Below are 12,976 nucleotides of genomic sequence, written 5' to 3' on the forward strand. Positions count from 1 at the left end.
CCAGGACAGTCCATCAATTCTTCCCCCCTGGCTTGTGTGCTAGTCATTTTAAAAACTTCTAAATTCCCACGCGTCTCCATACCATCAGTGGGCTTGCACTCAATCTCTATTGGTGGATTCAAGTCAGGTTTATCCCCCCTCCCAGGTACTGCTGCTGCCCCCCCCCCCCCCCCTGCTGGGTCAGGCCCCAGAAAGTCTGGAAGTGGCCAGAGATATGCAGAGCAGTGTCAACACAAGATACAAAACACAGTCTGATTACATTATGTCCTGATTACCCCCTGTGAACATTTCCTGTTGATAGCAGGGGAATTGGATCACCCCCTGTGAAGATTGTCCCTCAGCTACCACCCTCCTGTGATAGCAGGAACAAAAGTATGGTAATTGGACATAACCTTTTGGTGAATTCTTTCCTGGGTATTTCCTGTCGGACCATATTTGGGCAAGAGCGATCTAATCTGGAAATACACGCAGCTATGGGGAATAGAAACATCTATGGAGAACAAGAGGGTACAGACGGACTAAAATAGTACATTAATTACTACACCTAATAAAATATAATAATTACAGATTTACAGTGAGTCTGATAACCTCACATTCCTTCCCCTACTATTTTAGTTCCTGTACCAAGTTGTTCTGGAACCAATAACAACCTGTAGTGGGATGCAGAGCAGAGAATCTGAGGTTTGGATCTACCACCTGAGTCCCACAGAGTGACATCATACCAAACCCATCTTGTAAAAGGCGGCTGGTTTGCAGAAGCAGCAAGGGCAATATCACAATATAAGTTATGCATGTTAACTAACAAGTGAGTTAGCAATCCCCCGTCCTCAAATGTTGGGTACCCCCCCTCTGCAACATCGTAAACTTTCACACCGGGCACACCTATAGGGTGTGCTAATACATTTGCCTCTGGCACAATGGGGCAGGGAGCAGTTTCCACCTCCCCCTCTTGCCCAAGGAACATCTGCCAAACGGCAGCCCAATATCGGAGCTCTGGCCCTGGCACTTCCGCCACTATGTCAAGTCCTTCCTCCCTCAAACGCACACTAGGGGCATGGCATTTCAGTACAGCATTTGGTCTCAATGCCCAGGGCTGAGAAGGGACCCTCCATCAGGAACAATTCCGCTGGTGGCTGCAGGGCAGGCTGGTCCAAGGCCAGTCCTACCCCCTCAAAAGCCTGGGTCTCACCTGCCGCTTCCTCTGCGCAGTCCTCAGTCTCCAGGATAACCACCTTCCCCAGCTGAATATGCTGGGCAGCCTGAAGCACGACATCATCTGCGACTATTATGCTTGTGGCCTGGATGTTGTCATATACTCCTCTAACCACAGTGATCTCCTCCTGGACGCAGTCCTCATAGATCCCCTGGCAGCAGGTTAATAATTCTGCATCTCCCACCTCAGCAAAAGGGAAGCTGTAGTGCAGCTCCTCCCGGGGTGCCTGGCTCAGAGGCCTCACTTCCTTCACGTTGGGGATAACCTCCCCCTGCAGAGAACACTGAGCAGCTTCCTCCCTAGGATGGGGGAGAAGCAGTTGCAAACGGTGCCTTTCATCACGCCCCCTGCGACACTGATCTTGCCATGCTGGGGTATCCAGGAGCCCGCGATCAATCGCCTCTTCCTCTGCCACCACGAAGCACTCCTCCAGACACTGCAATTGTTCCCACACACTCAACTGTGCACCGAAATGGAGGATCCATGCCTGATAATCAGCAAATGCATTTGTAGGATCTCCCTGATCGTGAAGGATCTGCTGAAGGATTTCCCCGCGAGTGCAGGATCGGATGGGTATACCTCGCAGCTGACATTCTGCTACCAGCTCCTCCATACTCATTTCTTCAAGGGCAGTTAGGGGCCCCCCTGACAACGACCCTTCTCTTGCGGTAACAATTAATTCTGTGGCAGACCCCTCGGTTGTCTGCCCAGATTGCAGTAGCCCCCTTCTAGACCTTTCCTCTGGTTCTAACTGGGGCATCGATTTATTCTGGACTTGTCCTTCAGCCTCAGAATATTGTCCTCTTTGTAGCATCTGGGTAACTGTAGCAATCACTTCCTCTGTAAATTCTACAAACTCTGGCTCCCCCAGCAGATTCCACGAGGTGGCCTCACCTTTACAGTGCAGGCATGCATCCCCCAGGTAACACAACTTGTCCTGTATGCTGGATACTCTCCACCCGCTGATCATCTGCTGAGCTTCTTCCCAGTACTTCCAGATATACTGCATTTTTCTGACAATAAATAACAGATCCGGCTTCACAGCCTGCCGATACACTGAAGAACCTCCATCCCTGAGCTCATCTGCTACAGGGGTCTTGAGGCATCGATTTTCTTTCCTTGGAAACATTTTCCCTTTCACAGGAATGACACCTGCTCACTTGCTGAACATCACCTTATTGCATTTTCCGTTTCCTTACATATGGTCTGATCCTCTGTCCTCTGTGCTTTCTGTGCTCGATGGTTGGTGTCTGAATGATCCCACTGTCGCTGCCGCCAAATGTGAGGATACAAGTTTCTTCAATCACTCAGACACCGAGCAGATGAAACCAAAATATGGTTTATTTTTATCACAGCACACACATGTAGATAAAGACAGGAACAAGAGGCAAATGTAGCATATAAACGTTATCGGGTAGCAGTCCAAAAATGGCAGTCCTTGTAGCAGCCGTTCCAAAGCACAAAACTATCACTCCTCCACACAGCAGTGATAGCAGATAGGTCCACACGATACCTAGACAGAGCATAACCTCTTAGTCCAGGACAGTCCATCAAATCTCTCTCCTGGCTTGTGTGCCAGTCATTTTAAAAACGTCTAAATTCCCACGCGTCTCCATACCATCAGTGGGCTTGCACTCAATCTCTATTGGTGGATTCAAGTCAGGTTTATCCCCCCTCCCAGGTACTGCTGCTGCCCCCCCCCCCCCCCCGCTGGGTCAGGCCCCAGAAAGTCTGGAAGGGGCCAGAGATATGCAGAGCAGTGTCAACACAAGATACAAAACACAGTCTGATTACATTATGTCCTGATTACCCCCTGTGAACATTTCCTGTTGATAGCAGGGGAACTGGATCACCCCCTGTGAAGATTGTCCCTCAGCTACCACCCTCCTGTGATAGCAGGAACAAAAGTATGGTAATTGGACATAACCTTTTGGTGAATTCTTTCCTGGGTATTTCCTGTCCGACCATATTTGGGCAAGAGCGATCTGATCTGGAAATACACGCAGCTATGGGGAATAGAAACATCTATGGAGAACAAGAGGGTACAGACGGACTAAAATAGTACATTAATTACTACACCTAATAAAATATCATAATTACAGATTTACAGTGAGTCTGATAACCTCACAGTAAACACCATCAAGCCAGATAGTGGTCTTATTGGATATTAAACTAATAAAAACAGATACACAGCACAGCACCCTCACAGATGAACTAAATACTGTAACACTTTGCCCACTTCTCCTCGGCTGGTCATCGCCTGTGGTCAGAAGATTCAACCCCTTTGCAGCTATTGCATTGCTGCACCAATCACCCACTGCTCCTCGGCTGGTCATCACCTGTGGTCAGAAGGTTCCACCCCTTTGCAGCTATTGCATTGCTGCACCAATCACCCACTGCTCCTCGGCTGGTCATTGCCTGTGGTCAGAAGGTTCCACCCCTTTGCAGCTATTGCATTGTATTTTTGGGGCCTAGTTTTTCAAACTGCCATTCTGTCTGCAGCTGCAGTGCCACTCTTACATGAGCCACGTGTTTGTGCTGCACAATTGTGTAGCTTTGCACAGTTATCCAGCTACCTCGGTGCAACCTTTTGCCCTAAAAACAATATTGGCCCTTATTCTGATCGGTGCGGTAATATCCGCGTGCGTTCGTGCCGCCAATGTTCTGTGTCTGCGCATGTGCAGAGGCGTCTCTGCGCAGGTGCGACCCGGAATGGGAGGACCAGCAAATAGTGCACACGCTGACCCGGAAGTAGGGGGTGTAAGTCGGAGACAGAAGCAGCACTGACTCCTCCTGTACTTACACATTGGTACCAGCAGCTGGGAGACCCGGATTACTGTGGTCCTGAGGGGTCTGTAATACCCAGCAAGGTATGTGATCAGTCTGACCATGCCGAGTATTGTGTTAGTCTGTTCTACTAACACCGGGCAGTGCTGGGGATAACAGCACTGACCACACTGACTGCTCTCTGTATGGGAACCAGTATATATATATATATATATATATATATATATATATATATATATATATATATATATATAGCCTGCGTAGGGCAGCGGGTGCAGCGGGTACAACGTATATCTCCAGTGATGGCGGCACTCACGGATGGAATAATAAGACAACAAGACTGTCTGTGTGTCCAACGTTTCAGTGCATAGCACTTTTATCAAGAACAGTGTAACCGTGAATAACAAAACTTACCCCCATAAATAGCACGCCAACCCCTCAGAAGAGACGCTGCTTCCGCCCGCTCCAGTCAGCTGCTGGTCGCGCGGCTCTGACATCAGATTCACCCCATGTGATCCTGTTGCGTGGCAACAGCTACAAACATATAACACGCAATTAAAAATTCACATATCAATCGAAATAGGTAAAATGCATCGTGCATATATGCCTATAAAAAGTGCTAAGTGCAACACAGTAAAAAGATCTTGCAGAAGATACAAAAATATATTTAAAATTCACATCATTGCTTATGTGCCGCTAAAGGTTGACACGATGTCGACTAATCACAAATGTGCTTATAAATGTATGCTAAAGTTTCAATAATCAAGTTATCTGACCCATATAAGGGATCTAAACATTTTCTAACCTGTAAAGCATCATGTCAAGCCCGTACCGGCCACAATCAAGCAAGTATGCATCTAATAAAACCATACAGTTATATTTTAACTTGAACCATTATATAATGCAGGTCATTGACATAAAAAATCATACAGTACACACTAATGGGGAGAACAATATCTATATTAACTCAAGCGATCTATTGGTGTTTATAAAAAACAATGCAGTCCTAGAGTTTCATTAAGCCCTCTAGGGGCTAGGGTACCCAATTTTTCAATCCACATTGATTCTTTTTGGAGAAGGATGATATTTCTATCACCTCCCCTTTTAAGTGGTGGTACTTGGTCAATAATCATATAGCGGATCGCTGTGATGTTATGTTTAGCTTTAGCGAAATGCCTGGCTAGTGGCTGATCACTATCCCCTTTTAGAATGGCGGCTTTGATGGCAGAACGATGTAATGCCATTCTCTCCTTAAATTGTCGTTCAGTTTTGCCCACATATTGTAAACAACACGGACATGTGATGATATATATAACGTACTTGGATGTACATGACAACCTAAAATTGATATTAAATTTTTTTCCGGAAAACGGGTGATATAATGAACCACCAGTTTGCATAAACCCACATGTCGTGCAATTTGGGCATCGAAAACAGCCCTTCTTGGGGGTCCCTAGAAAAGTGCCACCTTTTTTCTTTGACATCTCTGTGATGTCTGTACGTACCAGGTGATTTCTGAGATTCTTATTCCTGCGATATGCAGGCATTAACCTAGTATTCAACAGGTGTAAGTGGGGATCTGTATTGATGGCTGGCCAAAAGGATTTAATCTTCTTGGTGAGGGACGGTGATATATGATTGTATGTATTGGACCAAAAGAATTTATTGCTCTGGCCCTGTTTGTCTTTTTCTTTCCTTCCCCTATCCTCGCCCATCAATTGAGCCTGTGGGACTTAAGTGCCCTATCTCTCATTTGTTGGACAGTGTTTTTATCATATCCACGTTCATAAAATTTAGCACTCATGTCGTCTAGTGCTTTAATGGCCTCAGTCCTATCACTAGTAATCCTAAGGACCCTCAAGAATTGACTGTATGGTAAGGCTTGTTTTAAATTTTTGGGGTGTGCACTGGACGCTAATAATAAATTATTTCTATCAGTGGGTTTTTGAAAAATATTGGTACGTAGGGTGCTCCCTTCTTTGGTGATAGTAACGTCAAGGTAGTTTACTGTATTCTCACTGATTTGGTAGGTCAATTTCACTGGACTATCTGTATTGTTATGGTTATCAATGAGGGAAACAAATTCTTCTTTTGAACCCCTCCAAAAAATGAGGAGGTCGTCTATATACCTAAAATAGGCATAGACTTTCTCTGCCACTATTGATTCAGAAAAAAACAGATCATTTTCGACCTGAAACATAAAGATATTAGAGTAGGCCGGGGCTACATTCAATCGCATTGCAACCCCGGCCGTCTGCAGATAGAAACCTCCATCATAATAGAAGTAATTTTTACTTTATACCATTTCAAGTAGTGTCATAAAAAAATCGAGATCAGGCCCTAAATAAAGGGGGTTGTTAGTAAGGGTCCTACGTACTGCCTCCAATCCAGCATTATGGGGTATGCACGTATAAAGATTACAGACATCAACCGAACATAGCAAGCAATCTGCAGGAAGATCTTTAAATGCATGAATGGCTGTTAATAACGCTGTTGTGTCTTTAAGACACGTCTTTTTTGCTTGTATGATCGGCTGTAGATAACCATCTAAATAGATGGAAATGGGCTGGAAAATGGAACCTCTGGCTGATATAATCGGCCGACCTGGTGGTGCTGACATGTAATTCCTCAAGGTTTTAAGGGTACCTTAAATGGAGAGACCCTCCCACCAAGGGGGGTAAGAAAAAATGGATAGTGTAATAAAGTTTAAAAAAGGTGGGTTTTAATGAACAAAAAACATAGGTAATAGACTCGTACAATTTTATCAATATAAGAAAGCTTATCTGGAGTGTGCTGCATGCACAATGGAGAGTGGAGTTAATGTCCAGAGGTGACCAACGCGTTTCGTCCCTTTTATTCTGTTTGGGACTTCATCAAGGGTCTGTACCTGATGAAGGGGGTCACACCCCGAAAGCTCGTTTTTTAATACAGACTTGTTGTTTTGTTTAATAACTGCCTCCTGAGTGCTGTTCTTTTGGACATTTGCATAATTTTTCTTCGGGCACCGGGTCCTATTGTCATTTGAGCTACTAGAGAGTGCCGGTTGATTTGGATCTTTATTTGTATATATAGATATACTTTCTTACAGGGATGTTATTAGTCTAGTGCTATTCGGTCCCCCACACCATTAGTACCAACAAACATATTCAAAAAATAGAAAATAGAAAACTGGATGTGTTCCAGGTCCATCTCCATCACCAGAAGCAATTTAACGGACTATTTTCATTTAGGCCTTGCGGAGCTACAGTGTCCAGTGTGTAGATCGATTTCACTTTGCGTTGCCGTAAAGTTCTCGTTTGGTCACCACCATGAATTGGTTTGGATACATGGTCACTCAACATTGATTTAATGCTGGCCTCTTGGTGTCCATATTCCAGACAATGTTTTGCCACTGGTTTATCCATTTTACCAGTCTCTAAAGCCAGTCTGATAGTATACCTGTGGTTGGCCATGCGATCTCGGAATGGTCTTGTAGTCATCCCAACATAATATGACCCACAGGGACATCTCAGCATGTATATAACAAATGCCAAAGTACGTGTTAGTCGATATCGGATCTTTATCCGCTTTCCAGTTAGTGGATGTGCCAATGTCCCTCCAATCAGCATTGTATCAGCAAGTAGTGCATCCTTTTTATCACACACATCCAGGTTTATTGGCCTGCAGCCATTGTGAACAACTGATAGGGACACCTTGCTACAAGCCACCAGCCAGCATCTGGTACAACTAAAGTAAAATTTACTGATTTCCCAATTTTTACGGGTTTTACGAACAAACTCCCCAGAGGAACTTTTGGTGATACAACTAAATGAAATGAAGTTTAGATCTTAGTATGACCAACTTCAAAGGGTTCACAATGGCTGCGGTCCAGTAATACATCTCATGTGAAATAGAAACTCCCATCTTAGTGACCTTCCCCCACAGAGCCTGAATCCACTCCGGATTTCTACTGTTCTCTTAATGGTTAGACCCATCTGTGTGCAGAGACAGCAGTGTCCGGTGAGCGTATCCATCACCATGGTAACTGTAAATAAGCAATACTAATCTTAAGAGCACATTGATTGGCTTATACTATACAGGTAGAGATGCAAACCTAGACGGCAAAGCCTTGCGATAAAGCGCAAGGAGAGACTGAATGGGGGGAATTTACTAAGATGTGTATTCTACTTTACATGTGATGTTGCTATGGGCAATAGGGTGACCAACTCATCCCTTTAATCCGGGACACATATTAATTACACAGGTTTTGAGGCAGTTTAAAACCAGGTGAAATGGAGTCTTGAGGTGTGGCAGTTTAAAACCAGGTGAAAGCCAGCCACAGAACCTGTGTAATTAACCCCTTCCTGACAGAGCTAGTTTTTGCGTTCCTGACAGAGCCATTTTTTTCAAATCTGACATGTCTCACTTAAGTGGGGATAACTTTTTTTTGCTTTTACTTATCCCAGTGATTTTGAGATTGTTTTTTCGTGACACATTGTACTTCAAATTAGTGGTAAATTTGGGTCGATACAGTCTGTGTTTTTTTGTGAAAAATACCAAAATGTCGTGAAAAAATGGAAAATTTAGCGATTTGCAAAATGTTAAATTTTCTGCTTGTGAGACAAATAATCATACCACTCAAAATAGTTAATAACTAACATAGACCATATGTCTACTTTATGTTGCCATCATTATTTCAACTTCCTTTTCATTTTTTTGGACACTAGGAGGCGTAAAATATGAATAGCAAATTCTCAAATTTTCAAGAAAATTTCAAACACTGATTTTTTTAGGGACCAGTTCAGTTCTGATGTGACTTTGAGGGACTTGTATGTGAGACACCCCCATAAATGATGCCATTTCAAAAACTGCACCCCTCACAGTATTCAAAACAGCATTTTGGAAGTTTGTTAACCCTTTAGGTGTTTCACAGGAATTAAAACAAAGTGTAGGTGAAATTTCAAAATTTCATTTTTTTTGCAGAGTTTCAATTTTAATACATTTTTCTAACGAATACAGTAGATTTTACTAGAGAAATGTGACTAAAAATTGATTCCCCCAATTCTTTTGTTTTCATAAATATCCTATATGTGGCCCTAGTGTGCACGGTGACCAAACCACAGGCTTCATAATAGAAGGAGCACCTACTTGATTTTGGAGCCTCCTTTTTATGAGATTATTTTTTAGGCACCATGTAGGTTTCTAGGCACCATAAGATGCTAAAAGTTAGGAACCCCCCCACAAGTGACCCCATTTTGCAAACTACACCCTTCAGGGAATTCATCTAGGGGTATAGTGTACATTTCAAACCCCCAGGGGTTTCACCAATTGTGGTACAACTGGGCAGTGAAAATAAAAAAAAATAATTTTTCATTTTCACAGCTCAGTTGTATCAAAATTGGTGAAACCCCTGGGGGTTTGAAATGTACACTATACCCCTTGATGAATTCCCTGAAGGGTGTAGTTTGCAAAATGGGGTGACATGTGGGGGGGTTCCACTGTATTGGTGCAACATAGCACCCACCATTCATTCCACCAAAATCTGTGCTGCAAAATCCAAAAATCACTCCTTCCCTTCTGAGTCCTGCCATGCACCCAACTGGTATTTTTTGGTCACATGTGAGGCATTGCCGTACTCGGGAGAAATTGGGGCACAGATTTTGGGGTGCTTTGTATCCTTCATTCCTTGTGAAAATGAAAAATTTTGAGCCAGATCTGCATTTTTGTGTAAAAAAATGTAATTTGGCTCAAAATTTTTCATTTTCACAAGGAATTAAGGATACAAAGCACCCCAAAATCTGTGCCCCAATTTCTCCCGAGTACGGCAATGCCTCACATGTGACCAAAAAATACCAGTTGGGTGCATGGCAGGACTCAGAAGGGAAGGAGTGATTTTTGGTGGTGGAATGAATGGTGGGTGCTATGTCGCATTAGCAAGACCCCCGAAGCACCAATACAGTGGAACCCCCCCACAAGTGACCCCATTTTGGTCACCAGCTTTGGGATGGGGGCTGGCGCTGCGGCTGGCGGGGGGGTGGGAGCGGTGCTGGCGCTGCGGCAGCCGGGTGGGTGGGAGGGAGGGGGGCTGCCGGGTGGGAGGGGGGGGGGGGGCTGGCGATCGGTGGTGATCGGTGCTGTACAGCACCGATCACTGTGTTACCGAGCGGCTTAGCCGCCGGTAACACAGAAAACGCTGCAATTGGCTGTTCACATTTGAACAGCCAATCGCAGCGATCGCCGCGAGGGGGGATGTCTGCTGTCAGGGACAGCAGACATCTCCAAACTGTCACCGCGTCTATAGACGCGGTGACAGTAAAACCATGACGTATATATACGTCTTCGGTCGGGAAGTACCTCCCGACCATGACGTATATATACGTCATATGTCGGGAATATCTATGTATATATATATGTGTGTGTGTGTGTGTGTGTATGTATATGTATATATGTGTATATATGTGTGTATATATATATATGTATATATATATATATATATATATATATATATATATATATATATATACACACATATATATATATATATATATATGTGTGTGTGTGTATATATATATATATATATATATATATATATGTATACACACATATATATACACACACACATATACACATGTGTATATATATATATAATATATATATATATATATATATATAAAATTGAGCTGATTTTATTTATTTTTATTTTTAGCAGCTCATGCTGCTGCTGCTGCTGCTGCTGTGGGTACGGGGGTGGGCGGGGGGAGCGCACGCTGCGTGCCCTCCGGCTGCGACTGCCGGGTGCTGCTGCCCTGGACGGTGAGCTGCCGGGGGGGTGGGAGGGGGTGTCTGCGGATCGGTGGTGATCGGTGCTGCACCGATCACCACCGATTTCTGTGTTACCGAGCGGCATAGCCGCCGGTAACACAGAAATAGCTGTGATTGGCTGTTCACATTTGAACAGCCAATCACAGCGATCGCCGACCGGGGGGGGCACCCCTGCCCCCCCTGGGCGACGAGGGGGGATGTCTGCTGTCAGGGACAGCAGACATCACCTAACTGTCACTGCGTCTCTAGACGCAGTGACAGTTAGAAGCCATGACGTACATGTACGTCAAATGTCGGGAAGTACTTCCCGACCATGACGTACATGTACGTCAAATGTCGGGAAGGGGTTAATATGTGTCCCGGATTAAAGGGATGAGTTGGTCACCATAATGGGCAACCAATCAGAATCCACTTCTTATTTATTTCGAACCCTCTAGAACTGGGGTAGCCAACCCTAGTCCTCGAGAGCTACCAACATTGCATGTTTTGCAGGTCTCCTCACAGAATCACAAGTGAGCTAATTAGCTCCATCTGTGTCAGTGATTAATGAGTGCAGCTGTGCAGCAGCTAGGTTGTCTGGAAAATGTGAACAGTTGGTAGCTCTCGAGGGCTAGGGTTGGCTACCACTGCTCTAGAAGATAGTAGAGAGGTTTTGATTGGTTGCCCGTAGCAACATCACATGTGAAGTAGAATAAACATCTTCGTAAATTTCCCCCTTTGATTCCTATTGGGAGAAAATGCTGTATACTGCAAATAACACATTATTATTACTATTATTATTATTATTATTATTATATACAGCACAAGCATTAGAGAGAGCTGTTGTTGCAGGGAGGTGGAAAGTTGTGGAAAATGAATAGCATTAGTGTTTCTGCTTTCCAGTATCATACGCTAGTCATCAAATGCTGGATTAGAGATTCCACCATGTCCAAGGCACTGAGGTATCGATGCAGGATAGTATTAGCTTCTGCCTGTCACATATGACTGCTCTGTTGCATTTATTGCAGTGCAGAGTGTCCGCTCGGCTGTCTGATAAATGTAGGGTAGGGATTTATATCACTGTATATGTCCCCTATAGATAGAGAGAGTCTGGGAAATTAGACAGTATCTGTTCTGCTGTCTGAGGTCTGCTATATAAGCAGATATATAAATTATAGGCCCTTATTCTGGTTGGTGCGTAATGTCCGCGTGCGGTCGGTCCTCCGATGTTTTGTTTCTGCGCATGTGCAGAGGCGTCACTGCGCATGTGCGAGCGGGGCGTACGGCCAAATCCCGCTTGAAATGTGTACACTCCGAACAGGGGGTGGAGAGGGGTGTGAAGGGCTGTTTGGGCTCATTACCATATGTTTACACCCCACGTTTCATGGGCGTTCCCATGCAAACGCTGGGCGTACGTATGGTAATGCAGTCGTGACGCACGTGTAGGGGGCGGACATATGACATTACCGGATGTCAGCTGCCCGCCCAGATCCCTGCTTTTGCACGGAGAAATGTCCGTGTGGTCTGAGCTCGCGGGAGCTGCCTGACCACTCGATCCTGCATTCGACCATCGAATGATGGGGGAGGTTCCCAGAGATGGAGGAGGTGTATTCATGAGAAATACACTCGTGCTCCGTGCGGTCAGCGGCTTACCGCATTCGGACGGAGTGAGCGATCCGTACGAAAGGCGGGGTTTAGGACGCACGGTCCTGCCCGCATATTCGGCTCCGTCCGCACAGACCAGAATAAGGCCCATAGAGACAGGTAGCGGTTTCTGCTGTCCTGAACTGGCTGTAATCACTATTTTCTGATGCTCTGGCAGCGTTTCTAGCTGTCAGAATGAGAGAACCGTTGTAGTATAGAGATCTACGTATAGAGCCACTTAGAATGCATCAGATAGGATTTTTAAGCAGTTTGTTTAAACTATCTAAACAGTATTACACATGAAGGCAATTTGATACAATCGTTTATAAAAAGTAGCTTTCTCAGCACACATGAAGCAATTTAAAACAATTTATATGCAGAGATACTTGTTTCTGTTTATTCAGAATCTCTATTTATCAAATGAATACACCCAAAATGCGAGATCTATGTATAGAGCCACTTGGAATGTATCAAACAGGATTTTTAAGCAGTTTGTTTTAAACTATCTAAGCAGTATCCAATATAAAGGCAAATTGAAACAATTGTTTCTGC

General features: G+C 44.5%; 1 protein-coding gene across 2 annotated transcripts in view; it reads left to right on the plus strand.

Annotated features, from left to right (window-relative positions):
• Positions 1-12,976, plus strand: part of LOC146075992 (uncharacterized) — a 411,577-nt gene that overhangs the window by 201,588 nt on the left and 197,013 nt on the right. The gene's annotated exons all lie outside the window — the stretch shown is intronic.

This window comes from Crinia signifera, chromosome 4 (genome assembly GCF_055691185.1).
Source record: "Crinia signifera chromosome 4, ASM5569118v1, whole genome shotgun sequence".
NCBI classification, from domain to species: Eukaryota; Metazoa; Chordata; class Amphibia; order Anura; family Myobatrachidae; genus Crinia; species Crinia signifera.